Source organism: Mustelus asterias, chromosome 16 (genome assembly GCF_964213995.1).
Source record: "Mustelus asterias chromosome 16, sMusAst1.hap1.1, whole genome shotgun sequence".
Taxonomy (NCBI): domain Eukaryota; kingdom Metazoa; phylum Chordata; class Chondrichthyes; order Carcharhiniformes; family Triakidae; genus Mustelus; species Mustelus asterias.
The window spans coordinates 67135068-67155612 of NC_135816.1; the positions used below are offsets into that span (position 1 = coordinate 67135068).

General features: G+C 45.8%; 1 protein-coding gene across 2 annotated transcripts in view; it reads left to right on the top strand.

Annotated features, from left to right (window-relative positions):
• The window catches only part of LOC144505230 (slit homolog 3 protein-like), a 678283-nt gene that overhangs the window by 588906 nt on the left and 68832 nt on the right, over nt 1–20545 (top strand). The gene's annotated exons all lie outside the window — the stretch shown is intronic.

Here is a 20545-nt window from a genome sequence, read left to right on the forward strand (position 1 = left end):
CTCAGTGTGTTCCCATTCATTGCTCAGTGTGTTCCCATTCATTGCTCAGTGTGTTCCCTTTCATTGCTCAGTGTGTTCCCATTCATTGCTCAGTGTGTTCCCATTCATTGCTCAGTGTGTTCCCATTCATTGCTCAGTGTGTTCCCTTTCATTGCTCAGTGTGTTCCCATTCATTGCTCAGTGTGTTCCCTTTCATTGCTCAGTGTGTTCCTATTCATTGCTCAGTGTGTTCACATTCATTGCTCAGTGTGTTCACATTCATTGCTCAGTGTGTTCCCATTCATTGCTCAGTGTGTTCCCATTCATTGCTCAGCATTTTCCCATTCATTGCTCAGCATTTTCCCATTCATTGCTCAGCCTGGTCCCATTCATTGTTCACTGTGTTCCCATTCCTTGCTCAGTGCGTTCACGTTCTTTGCTCAGTGTGTTCCCATTCGTTGCCCAGTGTGTTCCCGTTCATTGCCCAGTGTGTTCCCATTCGTTGCTCTGTGTGTGCCAGTTTGTTGCTCAGTGTGTTCGCATTCATTGCTCAGTGTGTTCCTATTCATTGCTAAATGTGTTCCCATTCATTGCTCAGTGTGTTCCCATTCATTGCTCAGTGTGTTCCCATTCATTGCTCCGTGTGTTCCCATTCATTTCTCAGTGTGTTCCCAGTCACTGCTCAGTGTGTTCTCATTCATAGCTCAGCGTGTTCCCATTCATTGCACAGTGTGTTCCCTTTCATTTCTCAGTGTGTTCCCAGTCACTGCTCAGTGTGTTCTCATTCATAGCTCAGTGTGTTCCCAGTCACTGCTCAGTGTGTTCCCAGTCACTGCTCAGTGTGTTCCCAGTCACTGCTCAGTGTGTTCCCATTCACTGCTCAGTGTGTTCCCATTCATTGCTCAATGTGTTCCCCTTGGTTGCTTAGTGTGTTCCCATTCATTGCTCAGTGTGTTCCCATTCATTGCTCAGTGTGTTCCCATTCTTTCTGCTTTGTGTTCCCGTTCGTTGCTCATTGTGTTAACATTCGTTGCTCAGTGTGTTCCCATTCATTGTTCAGTGTGTTCCCATTCATTGTTCAGTGTGTTCGCATTCATTGCGCACTGTAATTCCCATTCGTTGTTCAGTGTGTTCCCATTCATTGTTCAGTTTGTTACCATTCATTGCCCAGTGTGTTCCCATTCTTTGCTCAGTGTTTTCCCATTCATTGCTCAGTGTGTTCCCATTAATTGCTCAGTGTGTTCCCATTCATTGCCTAGTGTGTTCTCATTCGTTGCTCGGTGTGTTCCCATTTGTTGCTTGGTGTGTTCCCATTTGTTGCTCAGTGTGTTCCCATTTGTTGCTCAGTGTGTTTCCATCTGTTTGTCAGTGTGTTCCCATTCATTGGTCAGTGTGTTCCCATTCGTTGCTCAGTGTGTTCCCGTTAATTGCTCAGTGTGTTCCCATTTGTTGCTCAGTGTGTTAACGTACGTTGCTCAGTGTGTTCCCATTTGTTGCTCAGTGTGTTAACGTACGTTGCTCAGTGTGTTCCCATTCTTTGCTCACTGTGTTCCCATCTGTTGCTCACTGTGTTGACGTTCGTTTCTCAGTCAGTTCCCATTTGTTGCTCACTGTGTTCCCATTTGTTCCTCTGTGTGTTAACGTACGTTACTCCATCTGTTCCCATTTGTTGCTCAGTGTGTTAACGTACGTTGCTCAGTGTGTTCTCATTCTTTGCTCACTGTGTTCCCATCTGTTGCTCACTGTGTTGACGTTCGTTTCTCAGTCAGTTCCCATTTGTTGCTCACTGTGTTAACATGCGTTGCTCAGTGTGTTCCAATTCGTTGTTCAGTGTGTTCCAGTTCGTTGTTCAGTGTGTTCCAGTTCGTTGTTCAGTGTGTTCCCGTTCTTTGCTCAGTGTGTTCCCATTTGTTGCTCATTGTGTTCCAATTTGTTGCTCTGTGTGTTCCCATTCGTTGCTCAGTGTGTTCCCATTCATTGTGCTCAGTGTTCCCATTCGCTGTTCTGTGTGTTCCCATTCATTGCTCAGTGTGTTCCCATTCATTGCTCAGTGTGTTCCCATTCATTGCCCAGTGTATTCCCATTCATTGCCCAGTGTGTTCCTGTTCATCGCTCATTGTGTTCCCATTCATCGCTCAGTGTGTTCCCATTCATGGCCCAGTGGGTTCCCATTCATTGCTCAGTGTGTTCCCATTCATTGCTAAGTGTGTTCCCATTCATTGCCCAGTGTGTTCCCATTTGTTGATCAGTGTGTTCCCATTCATTGCTCAGCGTGTTCTCATTCACTGCTCAGCGTGTTCTCATTCAATGCTCAGTATGTTCTCATTCATTGCTCAGTGTGTTCCCATTTGTTGCTAAGTGTGTTCCAGTTCATTGCTCAGTGTGTTCCAGTTTGTTGTTCAGTGTATTCCCGTTCTTTGCTCAGTGTGATCCCGTTTGTTGCTCTGTGTGTGTTCCCATTCATTGTCCAGTGTGTTCCCATTCATTGCCCAGTGTGTTCCTGTTCGTTGCTCAGTGTGTTCCCTTTCATTGCTCAGTGTGTTCCCATTCATTGCCCAGTGTGTTCCACTTCATTGCTCAGCATTTTCCGTTCATTGCTCAGTGTGTTCCCATTCATTGCTCAGTGTGTTCCCGTTCCTTGCTCAGTGCGTTCCCGTTCGTTGCTCAGTGTGTTCCCGTTCATTGCTCAGTGTTTTCCCGTTCGTTGCCCAGTGTGTTCCCGTTCGTTGCTGAGTGTGTTCCCATTTGTGGCTCAGTGTGTTCCCATTCATTGCTCGGTGCGATCGCCTTTCATTGTTCAGTGTGTTCCCATTCATTGCTCGGTGTGTTCCCATTCATTGCTCAGTGTGTTCCCATTCATTGCTCAGTGTGTTCCCATTCATTGCTCAGCATTTTCCCATTCATTGCTCAGCATTTTCCTATTCATTGCTCAGCGTGGTCCCATTCATTGTTCACTGTGTTCCCGTTCCTTGCTCAGTGCGTTCACGTTCCTTGCTCAGTGTGTTCCCATTCGTTGCCCAGTGTGTTCCCGTTCATTGCCCAGTGTGTTCCCATTCGTTGCTCTGTGTGTGCCTGTTTGTTGCTCAGTGTGTTCGCATTCATTGCTCAGTGTGTTCCTATTCATTGCTAAATGTGTTCCCATTCATTGCTCAGTATGTTCCTATTCATTGCTAAATGTGTTCCCATTCATTGCTCAGTGTGTTCCCATTCATTGCTCAGTGTGTTCCCATTCATTGCACAGTGTGTTCCCATTCATTGCTCAGTGTGTTCCCATTCATTGCTCAGTGTGTTCCCATTCATTGCTCAGTGTGTTCCCATTCATTGCACAGTGTGTTCCCATTCATTGCTCAGTGTGTTCCCATTCATTGCTCAGTGTGTTCCCATTCATTGCTCAGTGTGTTCCCATTCATTGCTCAGTGTGTTCCCATTCATTGCACAGTGTGTTCCCATTCATTGCTCAGTGTGTTCCCATTCATTGCTCAGTGTGTTCCCATTCATTGCTCAGTGTGTTCCCATTCATTGCTCAGTGTGTTCCCATTCATTGCGCAGTGTGTTCCCATTCATTGCACAGTGTGTTCCCTTTCATTTCTCAGTGTGTTCCCTTTCATTTCTCAGTGTGATCCCATCCTCTGTTCAGTGTCTTTCCATTCGTTGCTGTATGTGTTCCCATTCACTGGTCAGCGGTGCCCTTTCATTTCTCAATGTGTTCCCATTATTTGCTCAGTGTGTTCTCATTCATCGCTCAGCGTGTTCTCATTCATTGCTCAGTGTGTTCCCATTCAATGCCCAGGGTGTTCCCATTCATTGCCCAGTGTGTTCCCTTTCATTTCTCACTGTGTTCTTATTCATTGCTCAGTGTGTTCCCCTTCATTGCTCAGTGTGTTCCCATTCATTTCTCAGTGTGTTCCCATTCATTGCTCAGTGTGTTCCCATTCATTTCTCAGGCTGTTCCCATTCATTTCTCAGTGTGTTCCCATTCATTGCTCAGTGTGTTCTTATTCATTGCTCAGTGTGTTCCCATTCATTGCTCAGTGTGTTCCCATTCCTTCTGCTTTGTGTTCCCGTTCGTTGCTCATTGTGTTGACGTTCGTTGCTCAGTGTGTTCCCGTTTGTTGCTCTGTGTGTGAACATTCGTTGCTCATTGTGTTCCCATTCATTATTCAGTGTGTTCCCATTCATTGCGCAGTGTAATTCCCATTCGTTGTTCAGTGTGTTCCCATTCATTGTTCAGTTTGTTCTCATTCATTGCCTAGTGTGTTCCCATTCTTTGCTCAGTGTTTTCCCATTCATTGCTCAGTGTGTTCCCATTCATTGCCTAGTGTGTTCTCACTCGTTGCTCGGTGTGTTCCCACTTGTTGCTCAGCGTGTTCCCACTTGTTGCTCAGTGTGTTCCCATTTGTTGCTCAGTGTGTTCCCATTTGTTGCTCAGTGTGTTGCAATTGTTGCTCAGTGTGTTCCCATTTGTTGCTCAGTGTGTTTCCATTTGTTGGTCAGTGTGTTCCCATTCATTGGTCAGTGTGATCGCCTTTCATTGTTCAGTACATTCCCATTTGTTCCTCAGTGTGTTCCCGTTCGTTGCCCAGTGTGTTCCCGTTTGTAGCCCAGTGTGTTCCCATTCAATGCTCTGTGTGTGTCCGTTCGTTGCTCAGTGTGTTCCCGTTCATTGGTCAGTGTGTTCCCATTTGTTGCTCACTGTGTTCCCATTCGTTGCTCACTCGGTTAACGTTTGTTGCTCAGTGTGTTCCCATTTGTTGCTCAGTGTGTTCCCATTTGTTCCTCAGTGTGTTAACGTACGTTGCTCAGTGTGTTCCCATTTGTTGCTCAGTGTGTTAACGTACATTGCTCAGTGTGTTCCCATTTGTTGCTCAGTGTGTTCCCATTTGTTCCTCAGTGTGTTAACGTACGTTGCTCAGTGTGTTCCCATTTGCTGCTCAGTGTATTAACGTACGTTGCTCAGCGTGTTCTCATTCTTTGCTCACTGTGTTCCCATCTGTTGCTCACTGTGTTAACGTTCGTTTCTCAGTCAGTTCCCATTTGTTGCTCACTGTGTTAACATGCGTTGCTCAGTCTGTTCCAATTCGTTGTTCAGTGTGTTCCAGTTCGTTGTTCAGTGTGTTCCTGTTCTTTACTCAGTGTGTTCCCATTTGTTGCTCATTGTGTTTCCAATTTGTTGGTCTGTGTGTTCCCATTCGTTGATCAGTGTGTTCCCATTCATTGCGCTCAGTGTTCCCATTCGCTGTTCAGTATGTTCCCATTCATTGCTCAGTGTGTTCCCATTCATTGCCCAGTGAATTCCCATTCATTGCCCAGTGTGTTCCTGTTCATCGCTCATTGTGTTCCCATTCATCGCTCAGTGTGTTCCCATTCATGGCCCAGTGGGTTCCCATTCATTGCTCAGTGTGTTCCCATTCATTGCCCAGTGTGTTCCCATTTGTTGATCAGTGTGTTCCCATTCATTGCTCAGTGTGTTCTCATTCATTGGTCAGTATGTTCTCATTCATTGCTCAGTGTGTTCCCATTTGTTGCTCAGTGTGTTCCAGTTCATTGCTCAGTGTGTTCCAGTTTGTTGTTCAGTGTATTCCCGTTCTTTGCTCAGTGTGATCCCGTTTGTTGCTCTGTGTGTGTTCCCATTCATTGCTCAGTGTGTTCCTGTTCATTGCTCAGTGTGTTCCCATTCATTGCTCAGTGTGTTCCCATTCATTTTCCAGTGTGTTCCCACTCATTGCTCAGTGTGTTCCAGTTTGTTGTTCAGTGTATTCCCGTTCTTTGCTCAGTGTGATCCCGTTTGTTGCTCTGTGTGTGTTCCCATTCATTGCTCATTGTGTTCCCATTCATTGCCCAGTGTGTTCCCATTCTTTGCTCAGTGTATCCCCATTCTTTGCTCAGTGTATCCTCATTCTTTGCTCAGTGTATCCCCATTCTTTCTTCAGCATGTTCCCATTCGTTGCTCAGTGTGTTCCCATTCATTGCTCAGTTTGTTCTCATTCATTGCTCAGCGTGTTCTCATTCATTGCTCGGTGTGTTCCCATTCACTGCTCAGTGTGTTCCCATTCTCTGCTCAGTGTGTTCTCATTCATCGCTCAGCGTGTTCTCATTCATTGCTCAGTGTGTTCCCATTCAATGCCCAGGGTGTTCCCATTCATTGCCCAGTGTGTTCCCTTTCATTTCTCAGTATGCCCCCTTTCACTGCTCAGTGTGTCCCCTTTCACTGCTCTGAGTGTTCCCATTCAGTTCTCAGTGTGTTCCCATTCATTGCCCAGTGTGTTCCTGGTCATTGCTCAGTGTGTTCCCATTCATTGCTCACTGTGTTCCCATTCTTGGCTCAGTGTGTTCCCTTTCATTTCTCAGTGTGTTCCCATTCACTGGTCAGTGTGTTCCCGTTTCATTTCTCAGTGTGTTCCCATTCGTTGCTGAGTGTGTTCCCTCGAATTGCTCATTGTGTATTCATTCATTGCTCAGTGTGTTCCCATTCATTGCTCAGGTAGTTCCCATTCGTTGGTCAGTGTGTTCCCATTCGTTGCTTATTATGTTCCCATTCATTGCTCATTGTGTTTCCATTCATTGCTGTGTGTGTTCCAATTCACGGTTCAGTGTTTTCCCTTTCATTGCTCAGTGTGTTCCCATTCATTAGAACATAGAACAGTACAGCACAGAACAGGCCCTTCGGCCCACGATGTTGTGCCGAGCTTTATCTGAAACCACGATCAAGCTATCCCATTCACTGCTGAGTGTGTTCCCATTCATTTCTCTGTGCGTTCCCATTCGTTGCTCAGTGTGTTCCCATTCGTTGCTCAGTGTGTTCCCTTTCATTTCTCTGTGCGTTCCCATTCGTTGCTCACTGTGTTCCCATTCATTGCTCAGTGTGTTCCCATTCATTGCTCATGTAATTCCCATTCGTTGCCCATTGTTTTCGTATTCACTCTTCAGTGTGTTCCCATTCATTGCTTCTGGTGTTCCCATTCGTTGCTTAGTGTGTTCCCATTCATTGCTCTGTGTGTTCCCATTCGTTGCTCACTGTGTTCCCATTCATTGCTCAGGTAGTTCCCATTCGTTGCTCAGTGTGTTCCCATTCATTGCTCAGTGTGTTCCCATTCATTGCCCAGTGTGTTCCCATTCTTTGCTCAGTGTAACCCCATTCTTTGCTCAGTGTATCCTCATTCTTTGCTCAGTGTATCCCCATTCTTTCTTCAGCATGTTCCCATTCGTTGCTCAGTGTGTTCCCATTCATTGCTCAGTTTGTTCTCATTCATTGCTCAGCGTGTTCTCATTCATTGCTCGGTGTGTTCCCATTCACTGCTCAGTGTGTTCCCATTCTCTGCTCAGTGTGTTCTCATTCATCGCTCAGCGTGTTCTCATTCATTGCTCAGTGTGTTCCCATTCAATGCCCAGGGTGTTCCCATTCATTGCCCAGTGTGTTCCCTTTCATTTCTCAGTATGCCCCCTTTCACTGCTCAGTGTGTCCCCTTTCACTGCTCTGAGTGTTCCCATTCAGTTCTCAGTGTGTTCCCATTCATTGCCCAGTGTGTTCCTGGTCATTGCTCAGTGTGTTCCCATTCATTGCTCACTGTGTTCCCATTCTTGGCTCAGTGTGTTCCCTTTCATTTCTCAGTGTGTTCCCATTCACTGGTCAGTGTGTTCCCGTTTCATTTCTCAGTGTGTTCCCATTCGTTGCTGAGTGTGTTCCCTCGAATTGCTCATTGTGTATTCATTCATTGCTCAGTGTGTTCCCATTCATTGCTCAGGTAGTTCCCATTCGTTGGTCAGTGTGTTCCCATTCGTTGCTTATTATGTTCCCATTCATTGCTCATTGTGTTTCCATTCATTGCTGTGTGTGTTCCAATTCACGGTTCAGTGTTTTCCCTTTCATTGCTCAGTGTGTTCCCATTCATTAGAACATAGAACAGTACAGCACAGAACAGGCCCTTCGGCCCACGATGTTGTGCCGAGCTTTATCTGAAACCACGATCAAGCTATCCCATTCACTGCTGAGTGTGTTCCCATTCATTTCTCTGTGCGTTCCCATTCGTTGCTCAGTGTGTTCCCATTCGTTGCTCAGTGTGTTCCCTTTCATTTCTCTGTGCGTTCCCATTCGTTGCTCACTGTGTTCCCATTCATTGCTCAGTGTGTTCCCATTCATTGCTCATGTAATTCCCATTCGTTGCCCATTGTTTTCGTATTCACTCTTCAGTGTGTTCCCATTCATTGCTTCTGGTGTTCCCATTCGTTGCTTAGTGTGTTCCCATTCATTGCTCTGTGTGTTCCCATTCGTTGCTCACTGTGTTCCCATTCATTGCTCAGGTAGTTCCCATTCGTTGCTCAGTGTGTTCCCATTCATTGCTCAGTGTGTTCCCATTCATTGCTCAGTGTGTTCTCATTCATTGCTCAGTGTGTTCCCATTCATTGCTCACGTAGTTCCCATTCGTTGCCCATTGTTTTCATATTCATTCTTCAGTGTGTTCCCATTCGTTGCTTATTGTGTTCCCATTCGTTGCCTCGTGTGTTCCCATTCGTTGCTCAGCGTGTTCCCATTCATTGCTCTGTGTGTTCCCTTTCATTTCTCAGTATGCCCCCTTTCACTGCTCAGTGTGTCCCCTTTCGCTGCTCTGAGTGTTCCCATTCAGTTCTCAGTGTGTTCCCATTCAGTTCTCAGAGTGTTCCCATTCGTTGCTCAGTGTGTTCTCTTTCATTGCTCAGTGTGTTCCCATTCATTCTTCTGTGTGTTCCCATTCACTGCTCAGTGTGTTCCCTTTCATTTCTCAGTGTGTTCCTATTCATTGCTCAGTGTGTTCCCATTCATTTCTCAGTGTGTTCCCAGTCACTGCTCAGTGTGTTCTCATTCATAGCTCAGCGTGTTCCCATTCATTGCACAGTGTGTTCCCTTTCATTTCTCAGTGTGTTCCCAGTCACTGCTCAGTGTGTTCTCATTCATAGCTCAGCGTGTTCCCATTCATTGCACAGTGTGTTCCCTTTCATTTCTCAGTGTGTTCCCAGTCACTGCTCAGTGTGTTCTCATTCATAGCTCAGTGTGTTCCCAGTCACTGCTCAGTGTGTTCCCAGTCACTGCTCAGTGTGTTCCCAGTCACTGCTCAGTGTGTTCCCATTCACTGCTCAGTGTGTTCCCATTCATTGCTCAATGTGTTCCCCTTGGTTGCTTAGTGTGTTCCCATTCATTGCTCAGTGTGTTCCCATTCATTGCTCAGTGTGTTCCCATTCTTTCTGCTTTGTGTTCCCGTTCGTTGCTCATTGTGTTAACATTCGTTGCTCAGTGTGTTCCCATTCATTGTTCAGTGTGTTCCCATTCATTGTTCAGTGTGTTCGCATTCATTGCGCACTGTAATTCCCATTCGTTGTTCAGTGTGTTCCCATTCATTGTTCAGTTTGTTACCATTCATTGCCCAGTGTGTTCCCATTCTTTGCTCAGTGTTTTCCCATTCATTGCTCAGTGTGTTCCCATTAATTGCTCAGTGTGTTCCCATTCATTGCCTAGTGTGTTCTCATTCGTTGCTCGGTGTGTTCCCATTTGTTGCTTGGTGTGTTCCCATTTGTTGCTCAGTGTGTTCCCATTTGTTGCTCAGTGTGTTTCCATCTGTTTGTCAGTGTGTTCCCATTCATTGGTCAGTGTGTTCCCATTCGTTGCTCAGTGTGTTCCCGTTAATTGCTCAGTGTGTTCCCATTTGTTGCTCAGTGTGTTAACGTACGTTGCTCAGTGTGTTCCCATTTGTTGCTCAGTGTGTTAACGTACGTTGCTCAGTGTGTTCTCATTCTTTGCTCACTGTGTTCCCATCTGTTGCTCACTGTGTTGACGTTCGTTTCTCAGTCAGTTCCCATTTGTTGCTCACTGTGTTCCCATTTGTTCCTCTGTGTGTTAACGTACGTTACTCCATGTGTTCCCATTTGTTGCTCAGTGTGTTAACGTACGTTGCTCAGTGTGTTCTCATTCTTTGCTCACTGTGTTCCCATCTGTTGCTCACTGTGTTGACGTTCGTTTCTCAGTCAGTTCCCATTTGTTGCTCACTGTGTTAACATGCGTTGCTCAGTGTGTTCCAATTCGTTGTTCAGTGTGTTCCAGTTCGTTGTTCAGTGTGTTCCAGTTCGTTGTTCAGTGTGTTCCCGTTCTTTGCTCAGTGTGTTCCCATTTGTTGCTCATTGTGTTCCAATTTGTTGCTCTGTGTGTTCCCATTCGTTGCTCAGTGTGTTCCCATTCATTGTGCTCAGTGTTCCCATTCGCTGTTCTGTGTGTTCCCATTCATTGCTCAGTGTGTTCCCATTCATTGCTCAGTGTGTTCCCATTCATTGCCCAGTGTATTCCCATTCATTGCCCAGTGTGTTCCTGTTCATCGCTCATTGTGTTCCCATTCATCGCTCAGTGTGTTCCCATTCATGGCCCAGTGGGTTCCCATTCATTGCTCAGTGTGTTCCCATTCATTGCTAAGTGTGTTCCCATTCATTGCCCAGTGTGTTCCCATTTGTTGATCAGTGTGTTCCCATTCATTGCTCAGCGTGTTCTCATTCATTGCTCAGCGTGTTCTCATTCAATGCTCAGTATGTTCTCATTCATTGCTCAGTGTGTTCCCATTTGTTGCTAAGTGTGTTCCAGTTCATTGCTCAGTGTGTTCCAGTTTGTTGTTCAGTGTATTCCCGTTCTTTGCTCAGTGTGATCCCGTTTGTTGCTCTGTGTGTGTTCCCATTCATTGTCCAGTGTGTTCCCATTCATTGCCCAGTGTGTTCCTGTTCGTTGCTCAGTGTGTTCCCTTTCATTGCTCAGTGTGTTCCCATTCATTGCCCAGTGTGTTCCACTTCATTGCTCAGCATTTTCCGTTCATTGCTCAGTGTGTTCCCATTCATTGCTCAGTGTGTTCCCGTTCCTTGCTCAGTGTGTTCCCGTTCATTGCTCAGTGTTTTCCCGTTCGTTGCCCAGTGTGTTCCCGTTCGTTGCTGAGTGTGTTCCCATTTGTGGCTCAGTGTGTTCCCATTCATTGCTCGGTGCGATCGCCTTTCATTGTTCAGTGTGTTCCCATTCATTGCTCGGTGTGTTCCCATTCATTGCTCAGTGTGTTCCCATTCATTGCTCAGTGTGTTCCCATTCATTGCTCAGCATTTTCCCATTCATTGCTCAGCATTTTCCTATTCATTGCTCAGCGTGGTCCCATTCATTGTTCACTGTGTTCCCGTTCCTTGCTCAGTGCGTTCACGTTCCTTGCTCAGTGTGTTCCCATTTGTTGCCCAGTGTGTTCCCGTTCATTGCCCAGTGTGTTCCCATTCGTTGCTCTGTGTGTGCCTGTTTGTTGCTCAGTGTGTTCGCATTCATTGCTCAGTGTGTTCCTATTCATTGCTAAATGTGTTCCCATTCATTGCTCAGTATGTTCCTATTCATTGCTAAATGTGTTCCCATTCATTGCTCAGTGTGTTCCCATTCATTGCTCAGTGTGTTCCCATTCATTGCACAGTGTGTTCCCATTCATTGCTCAGTGTGTTCCCATTCATTGCTCAGTGTGTTCCCATTCATTGCTCAGTGTGTTCCCATTCATTGCACAGTGTGTTCCCATTCATTGCTCAGTGTGTTCCCATTCATTGCTCAGTGTGTTCCCATTCATTGCTCAGTGTGTTCCCATTCATTGCTCAGTGTGTTCCCATTCATTGCACAGTGTGTTCCCATTCATTGCTCAGTGTGTTCCCATTCATTGCTCAGTGTGTTCCCATTCATTGCTCAGTGTGTTCCCATTCATTGCTCAGTGTGTTCCCATTCATTGCGCAGTGTGTTCCCATTCATTGCACAGTGTGTTCCCTTTCATTTCTCAGTGTGTTCCCTTTCATTTCTCAGTGTGATCCCATCCTCTGTTCAGTGTCTTTCCATTCGTTGCTGTATGTGTTCCCATTCACTGGTCAGCGGTGCCCTTTCATTTCTCAATGTGTTCCCATTATTTGCTCAGTGTGTTCTCATTCATCGCTCAGCGTGTTCTCATTCATTGCTCAGTGTGTTCCCATTCAATGCCCAGGGTGTTCCCATTCATTGCCCAGTGTGTTCCCTTTCATTTCTCACTGTGTTCTTATTCATTGCTCAGTGTGTTCCCCTTCATTGCTCAGTGTGTTCCCATTCATTTCTCAGTGTGTTCCCATTCATTGCTCAGTGTGTTCCCATTCATTTCTCAGGCTGTTCCCATTCATTTCTCAGTGTGTTCCCATTCATTGCTCAGTGTGTTCTTATTCATTGCTCAGTGTGTTCCCATTCATTGCTCAGTGTGTTCCCATTCCTTCTGCTTTGTGTTCCCGTTCGTTGCTCATTGTGTTGACGTTCGTTGCTCAGTGTGTTCCCGTTTGTTGCTCTGTGTGTGAACATTCGTTGCTCATTGTGTTCCCATTCATTATTCAGTGTGTTCCCATTCATTGCGCAGTGTAATTCCCATTCGTTGTTCAGTGTGTTCCCATTCATTGTTCAGTTTGTTCTCATTCATTGCCTAGTGTGTTCCCATTCTTTGCTCAGTGTTTTCCCATTCATTGCTCAGTGTGTTCCCATTCATTGCCTAGTGTGTTCTCACTCGTTGCTCGGTGTGTTCCCACTTGTTGCTCAGCGTGTTCCCACTTGTTGCTCAGTGTGTTCCCATTTGTTGCTCAGTGTGTTCCCATTTGTTGCTCAGTGTGTTGCAATTGTTGCTCAGTGTGTTCCCATTTGTTGCTCAGTGTGTTTCCATTTGTTGGTCAGTGTGTTCCCATTCATTGGTCAGTGTGATCGCCTTTCATTGTTCAGTACATTCCCATTTGTTCCTCAGTGTGTTCCCGTTCGTTGCCCAGTGTGTTCCCGTTTGTAGCCCAGTGTGTTCCCATTCAATGCTCTGTGTGTGTCCGTTCGTTGCTCAGTGTGTTCCCGTTCATTGGTCAGTGTGTTCCCATTTGTTGCTCACTGTGTTCCCATTCGTTGCTCACTCGGTTAACGTTTGTTGCTCAGTGTGTTCCCATTTGTTGCTCAGTGTGTTCCCATTTGTTCCTCAGTGTGTTAACGTACGTTGCTCAGTGTGTTCCCATTTGTTGCTCAGTGTGTTAACGTACATTGCTCAGTGTGTTCCCATTTGTTGCTCAGTGTGTTCCCATTTGTTCCTCAGTGTGTTAACGTACGTTGCTCAGTGTGTTCCCATTTGCTGCTCAGTGTATTAACGTACGTTGCTCAGCGTGTTCTCATTCTTTGCTCACTGTGTTCCCATCTGTTGCTCACTGTGTTAACGTTCGTTTCTCAGTCAGTTCCCATTTGTTGCTCACTGTGTTAACATGCGTTGCTCAGTCTGTTCCAATTCGTTGTTCAGTGTGTTCCAGTTCGTTGTTCAGTGTGTTCCTGTTCTTTACTCAGTGTGTTCCCATTTGTTGCTCATTGTGTTTCCAATTTGTTGGTCTGTGTGTTCCCATTCGTTGATCAGTGTGTTCCCATTCATTGCGCTCAGTGTTCCCATTCGCTGTTCAGTATGTTCCCATTCATTGCTCAGGGTGTTCCCATTCATTGCCCAGTGAATTCCCATTCATTGCCCAGTGTGTTCCTGTTCATCGCTCATTGTGTTCCCATTCATCGCTCAGTGTGTTCCCATTCATGGCCCAGTGGGTTCCCATTCATTGCTCAGTGTGTTCCCATTCATTGCCCAGTGTGTTCCCATTTGTTGATCAGTGTGTTCCCATTCATTGCTCAGTGTGTTCTCATTCATTGGTCAGTATGTTCTCATTCATTGCTCAGTGTGTTCCCATTTGTTGCTCAGTGTGTTCCAGTTCATTGCTCAGTGTGTTCCAGTTTGTTGTTCAGTGTATTCCCGTTCTTTGCTCAGTGTGATCCCGTTTGTTGCTCTGTGTGTGTTCCCATTCATTGCTCAGTGTGTTCCTGTTCATTGCTCAGTGTGTTCCCATTCATTGCTCAGTGTGTTCCCATTCATTTTCCAGTGTGTTCCCACTCATTGCTCAGTGTGTTCCAGTTTGTTGTTCAGTGTATTCCCGTTCTTTGCTCAGTGTGATCCCGTTTGTTGCTCTGTGTGTGTTTCCATTCATTGCTCATTGTGTTCCCATTCATTGCCCAGTGTGTTCCCATTCTTTGCTCAGTGTAACCCCATTCTTTGCTCAGTGTATCCTCATTCTTTGCTCAGTGTATCCCCATTCTTTCTTCAGCATGTTCCCATTCGTTGCTCAGTGTGTTCCCATTCATTGCTCAGTTTGTTCTCATTCATTGCTCAGCGTGTTCTCATTCATTGCTCGGTGTGTTCCCATTCACTGCTCAGTGTGTTCCCATTCTCTGCTCAGTGTGTTCTCATTCATCGCTCAGCGTGTTCTCATTCATTGCTCAGTGTGTTCCCATTCAATGCCCAGGGTGTTCCCATTCATTGCCCAGTGTGTTCCCTTTCATTTCTCAGTATGCCCCCTTTCACTGCTCAGTGTGTCCCCTTTCACTGCTCTGAGTGTTCCCATTCAGTTCTCAGTGTGTTCCCATTCATTGCCCAGTGTGTTCCTGGTCATTGCTCAGTGTGTTCCCATTCATTGCTCACTGTGTTCCCATTCTTGGCTCAGTGTGTTCCCTTTCATTTCTCAGTGTGTTCCCATTCACTGGTCAGTGTGTTCCCGTTTCATTTCTCAGTGTGTTCCCATTCGTTGCTGAGTGTGTTCCCTCGAATTGCTCATTGTGTATTCATTCATTGCTCAGTGTGTTCCCATTCATTGCTCAGGTAGTTCCCATTCGTTGGTCAGTGTGTTCCCATTCGTTGCTTATTATGTTCCCATTCATTGCTCATTGTGTTTCCATTCATTGCTGTGTGTGTTCCAATTCACGGTTCAGTGTTTTCCCTTTCATTGCTCAGTGTGTTCCCATTCATTAGAACATAGAACAGTACAGCACAGAACAGGCCCTTCGGCCCACGATGTTGTGCCGAGCTTTATCTGAAACCACGATCAAGCTATCCCATTCACTGCTGAGTGTGTTCCCATTCATTTCTCTGTGCGTTCCCATTCGTTGCTCAGTGTGTTCCCATTCGTTGCTCAGTGTGTTCCCTTTCATTTCTCTGTGCGTTCCCATTCGTTGCTCACTGTGTTCCCATTCATTGCTCAGTGTGTTCCCATTCATTGCTCATGTAATTCCCATTCGTTGCCCATTGTTTTCGTATTCACTCTTCAGTGTGTTCCCATTCATTGCTTCTGGTGTTCCCATTCGTTGCTTAGTGTGTTCCCATTCATTGCTCTGTGTGTTCCCATTCGTTGCTCACTGTGTTCCCATTCATTGCTCAGGTAGTTCCCATTCGTTGCTCAGTGTGTTCCCATTCATTGCTCAGTGTGTTCCCATTCATTGCTCAGTGTGTTCTCATTCATTGCTCAGTGTGTTCCCATTCATTGCTCACGTAGTTCCCATTCGTTGCCCATTGTTTTCATATTCATTCTTCAGTGTGTTCCCATTCGTTGCTTATTGTGTTCCCATTCGTTGCCTCGTGTGTTCCCATTCGTTGCTCAGCGTGTTCCCATTCATTGCTCTGTGTGTTCCCTTTCATTTCTCAGTATGCCCCCTTTCACTGCTCAGTGTGTCCCCTTTCGCTGCTCTGAGTGTTCCCATTCAGTTCTCAGTGTGTTCCCATTCAGTTCTCAGAGTGTTCCCATTCGTTGCTCAGTGTGTTCTCTTTCATTGCTCAGTGTGTTCCCATTCATTCTTCTGTGTGTTCCCATTCACTGCTCAGTGTGTTCCCTTTCATTTCTCAGTGTGTTCCTATTCATTGCTCAGTGTGTTCCCATTCATTGCTCAGTGTGTTCCCATTCATTGCTCAGTGTGTTCCCTTTCATTTCTCTGTGCGTTCCCATTCGTTGCTCACTCTATTGCCATTCGTTGCTCAGTGTGTTCCCTTTCATTTCTCAGTGTGTTCCCATTCTATGCTCACTGTGTTCCCATTCGTTGCTCAGTGTGTTACCATTCACTGCTCAGTGTGTTCCCATTCACTGCTCAGTGTGTTCCCATTCATTGCTTAGGTAGTTCCCATTCGTTGCTCAGTTTGTTCCCATTCATTGCTCAGTGTGTTTCCATTCATTGCTCAGTGTGTTCCCTTTCATTTCTCTGTGCGTTCCCATTCGTTGCTCACTGTGTTCCCATTCATTGCTCAGGTAGTTCCCATTCGTTGATCAGTGTGTTCCCATTCATTGCTCATGTAGTTCCCATTCGTTGCCCATTGTTTTCGTATTCATTCTTCAGTGTGTTCCCATTCGTTGCTTATTGTGTTCCCATTCGTTGCTTAGTGTGTTCCCATTCGTTGCTTAGTGTGTTCCCATTCGTTGCTCAGTATGTTCCCTTTCATTTCTCAGTATGCCCCCTTTCACTGCTCAGTGTGTCCCCTTTCGCTGCTCTGAGTGTTCCCATTCAGTTCTCAGTGTGTTCCCATTCATTGCTCAGGTAGTTCCCATTCGTTGCTCAGTGTGTTCCCATTCATTGCTCAGTGTGTTCTCATTCATTGCTCAGTGTGTTCCCATTCATTGCTCTTGTAGTTCCCATTCGTTGCCCATTGTTTTCGTATTCATTCTTCAGTGTGTTCCCATTCGTTGCTTATTGTGTTCCCATTCGTTGCCGAGTGTGTTCCCATTCGTTGCTCAGCGTGTCCCCATTCATTGCTCTGTGTGTTCCCATTCGCTGCTCAGTGTGTTCCCATTCGTTGCTTAGTGTGTTCCCATTCATTGCTCAGTGTGTTCCCATTCATTGCTCAGTGTGTTCCCTTTCATTTCTCAGTGCGTTCCCATTCATTGCTCACTGTGTTCCCATTCATTGCCCAGTGTGTTCCTGTTCATTGCTCAGTGTGTTCCTATTCATTGCTCACTGTGTTCCTGTTCATTGCTCAGTGTGTTCCCATTCATTGCTCACTGTGTTCCCATTCTTGGCTCAGTGTGTTCCCTTCCATTTCTCAGTGTGTTCCCATTCATTGCTCAGTGTGTTCCCATTCATTGCTCACTGTGTTCCCATTCATTGCCCAGTGTGTTCCCATTCTTGGCTCAGTGTGTTCCCTTCCATTTCTCAGTGTGTTCCCATTCATTGCTCAGTGTGTTCCCATTCATTGCTCACTGTGTTCCCATTCATTGCTCACTGTGTTCCCATTCATTGCCCAGTGTGTTCCCATTTATTGCCCAGTGTGTTCCTTTTCATTGATCAGTGTGTTCCCATTCATTGCTCACTGTGTTCCTGTTCATTGCTCAGTGTGTTCCCATTCATTGCTCACTGTGTTCCCATTCTTGGCTCAGTGTGTTCCCTTCCATTTCTCAGTGTGTTCCCATTCATTGCTCAGTGTGTTCCCATTCATTGCTCACTGTGTTCCCATTCTTGGCTCAGTGTGTTCCCTTTCATTTCTCAGTGTGTTCCCATTCGTTGCTGAGTGTGTTCCCTCGAATTGCTCATTGTGTACTAAATCATTGCTCAGTGTGTTCCCATTCATTGCTCAGGTAGTTCCCATTCGTTGCTTATTATGTTCCCATTCATTGCTCATTGTGTTTCCATTCATTGCTGTGTGTGTTCCAATTCACTGTTCAGTGTGTTCCCTTTCATTGCTCAGTGTGTTCCCATTCATTAGAACATAGAACAGTACAGCACAGAATAGGCCCTTCGGCCCACGATGTTGTGCCGAGCTTTATCTGAAACCAAGGTCAAGCTATCCCACTCCCTATCATCCTGGTGTGCTCCATGTGCCTATCCAATAACCGCTTAAATGTTCCTAAAGTGCCTGACTCCACTATCACTGCAGGCAGTCCGTTCCACACCCCAACCACTCTCTGCGTAAAGAACCTACCTCTGATATCCTTCCTGTATCTCCCACCGTGAACCCTATGTAATAGGGTTGCTATGTAATGCCCCCTTGTAATAGCTCCATCCACCCGAGGAAATAGTCTTTGAACGTTCACTCTATCTATCCCCTTCATCATTTTATAAACCTCTATTAAGTCTCCCCTCAGCCTCCTCCGCTCCAGAGAGAACAGCCCTAGCTCCCTCAACCTTTCCTCATAAGACCCACCCTCCAAACCAGGCAGCATCCTGGTAAATCTCCTCTGCACTCTTTCCAGCGCTTCCACATCCTTCTTATAGTGAGGTGACCAGAACTGCACACAATATTCCAAATGTGGTCTCACCAAGGTCCTGTACAGTTGCAGCATAACCCCACGGCTCTTAAACTCCAACCCCCTGTTAATAAAAGCTAACACACTATAGGCCTTCTTCACAGCTCTATCCACTTGAGTGGCAACCTTTAGAGATCTGTGGATATGAACCCCAAGATCTCTCTGTTCCTCCACAGTCTTCAGAACCCTACCTTTGACCCTGTAATGCACATTTAAATTAGTCCTACCAAAATGAATCACCTCACATTTATCAGTGTTAAACTCCATTTGCCATTTTTCAGCCCAGCTTTGCATTCTATCTTTTGCTCAGCACTTTCCCATTCATTGCTCAGTGTGTTCCCATTTGTTGCTCAGTGTGTTCCCATTTGTTGCTCAGTGTATTCCCATTCATTGCTCAGTGTGTTCCAATTTGTTGCTCAGTGTGTTCCCATTAGTGCTCAGTGTGTTCCCATTCGTTGCTCACTGTATTGCTATTCGTTGCTCAGTGTGTTCCGTTTCATTGCTCAGTGTGTTCCCTTTCATTTCTCAGTGTGTTCCCATTCTCTGCTCAGTTTGTTCCCATTCTCTGCTCAGTTTGTTCCCATTCACTGCTCAGTGTGTTCCCATTCACTGCTCAGTGTGTTCCCATTCACTGCTCAGTGTGTTTCCATTCATTGCTCAGTGTGTTCCCATTCATTGCTCATGTAATTCCCATTCGTTGCCCATTGTTTTCGTATTCATTCTTCAGTGTGTTCCCGTTCATTGCTTATTGTGTTCCCATTCATTGCTTAGTGTGTTCCCATTCATTGCTTAGTGTGTTCCCTTTCATTTCTCAGTGTGTTCCCATTCACTGGTCAGTGTGTTCCCCTTTCATTTCTCAGTGTGTTCCCATTCATTGCTCAGTGTGTTCCCATTCATTGCTTAGGTAGCTCCCATTCGTTGGTTAGTGTGTTCCCATTCGTTGCTTATTATGTTCCCATTCATTGCTTATTGTGTTTCCATTCATTGCTCAGTGTGTTCCCATTCATTGCTCAGCACTTTCCCATTCATTGCTCAGTGAGTTCCCATTTGTTGCTCAGTGTGTTCCAATTTGTTGCTCAGTGTGTTCCCATTCATTGCTCAGTGTCTTCCCATTCTTTGCTCACTGTGTTAACGTTCGTTGCTCAGCGTGTTCCGGTTTGTGGCTCAGTCTGTTAACGTACGTTGCTCGGTGCGTTCCAGTTCGTTGCTCAGTGTGTTCCCGTTCATTGCTCAGTGTGTTCCCGTTCATTGCTCAGTGTGTTCCCGTTCATTGCTCAGTGTGTTCCCATTCATTGCTCACTGTGTTTCCATTCATTGCTCAGTGTGTTCCCATTCGTTGCTTCATGTGTTCCCAATCGTCGCTTAGTGTGTTCCCCTTCATTGCTCACTGTGTTCCCATTCGTTGCTCACTGTATTGCCATTCGTTGCTCAATGTGTTCCCTTTCATTTCTCAGTGTGTTCCAATTCTCTGCTCACTGTGTTCCCATTCTCTGCTCACTGAGTTCCCATTCGTTGCTCAGTTTGTTCCCATTCACTGCTCAGTGTGTTCCCTTTCATTTCTCTGTGCGTTCCCATTCATTGCTCACTGTGTTCCCATTCATTGCTCAGGTCGTTCCCATTCGTTGCTCAGTGTGTTCCCACGCATTGCTCATTGTGTACTAAATCATTGCTCAGTGTGTTCCCATTCATTGCTCAGGTAGTTCCCATTCGTTGCTTATTATGTTCCCATTCATTGCTCATAGTGTTTCCATTCATTGCTGTGTGTGTTCCAATTCACTGTTCAGTGTGTTCCCTTTCATTGCTCAGGTAGTTCCCATTCGTTGCCCATTGTTTTCGTATTCATTCTTCAGTGTGTTCCCAGTCGTTGCTTATTGTGTTCCCATTCGTTGCTTAGTGTGTTCCCATTCGTTGCTCAGTGTGTTCCCATTCATTGCTCTGTGTGTTCCCATTTGTTGCTTAGTGTGGTCCCATTCATTGCTCAGTGTGTTCCCATTTGTTGCTCAGTGTGTTCCCTTTCATTTCTCAGTATGCCCCCTTTCACTGCTCAGTGTGTCCCCTTTCACTGCTCTGAGTGTTCCCATTCAGTTCTCAGTGTGTTCCCATTCATTGCCCAGTGTGTTCCTGGTCATTGCTCAGTGTGTTCCCATTCATTGCTCACTGTGTTCCCATTCTTGGCTCAGTGTGTTCCCTTTCATTTCTCAGTGTGTTCCCATTCACTGGTCAGTGTGTTCCCGTTTCATTTCTCAGTGTGTTCCCATTCATTGCCCAGTGTGTTCCTGGTCATTGCTCAGTGTGTTCCCATTCATTGCTCACTGTGTTCCCATTCTTGGCTCAGTGTGTTCCCTTTCATTTCTCAGTGTGTTCCCATTCACTGGTCAGTGTGTTCCCCTTTCATTTCTCAGTGTGTTCCCATTCGTTGCTGAGTGTGTTCCCCCGAATTGCTCATTGTGTATTCATTCATTGCTCAGTGTGTTCC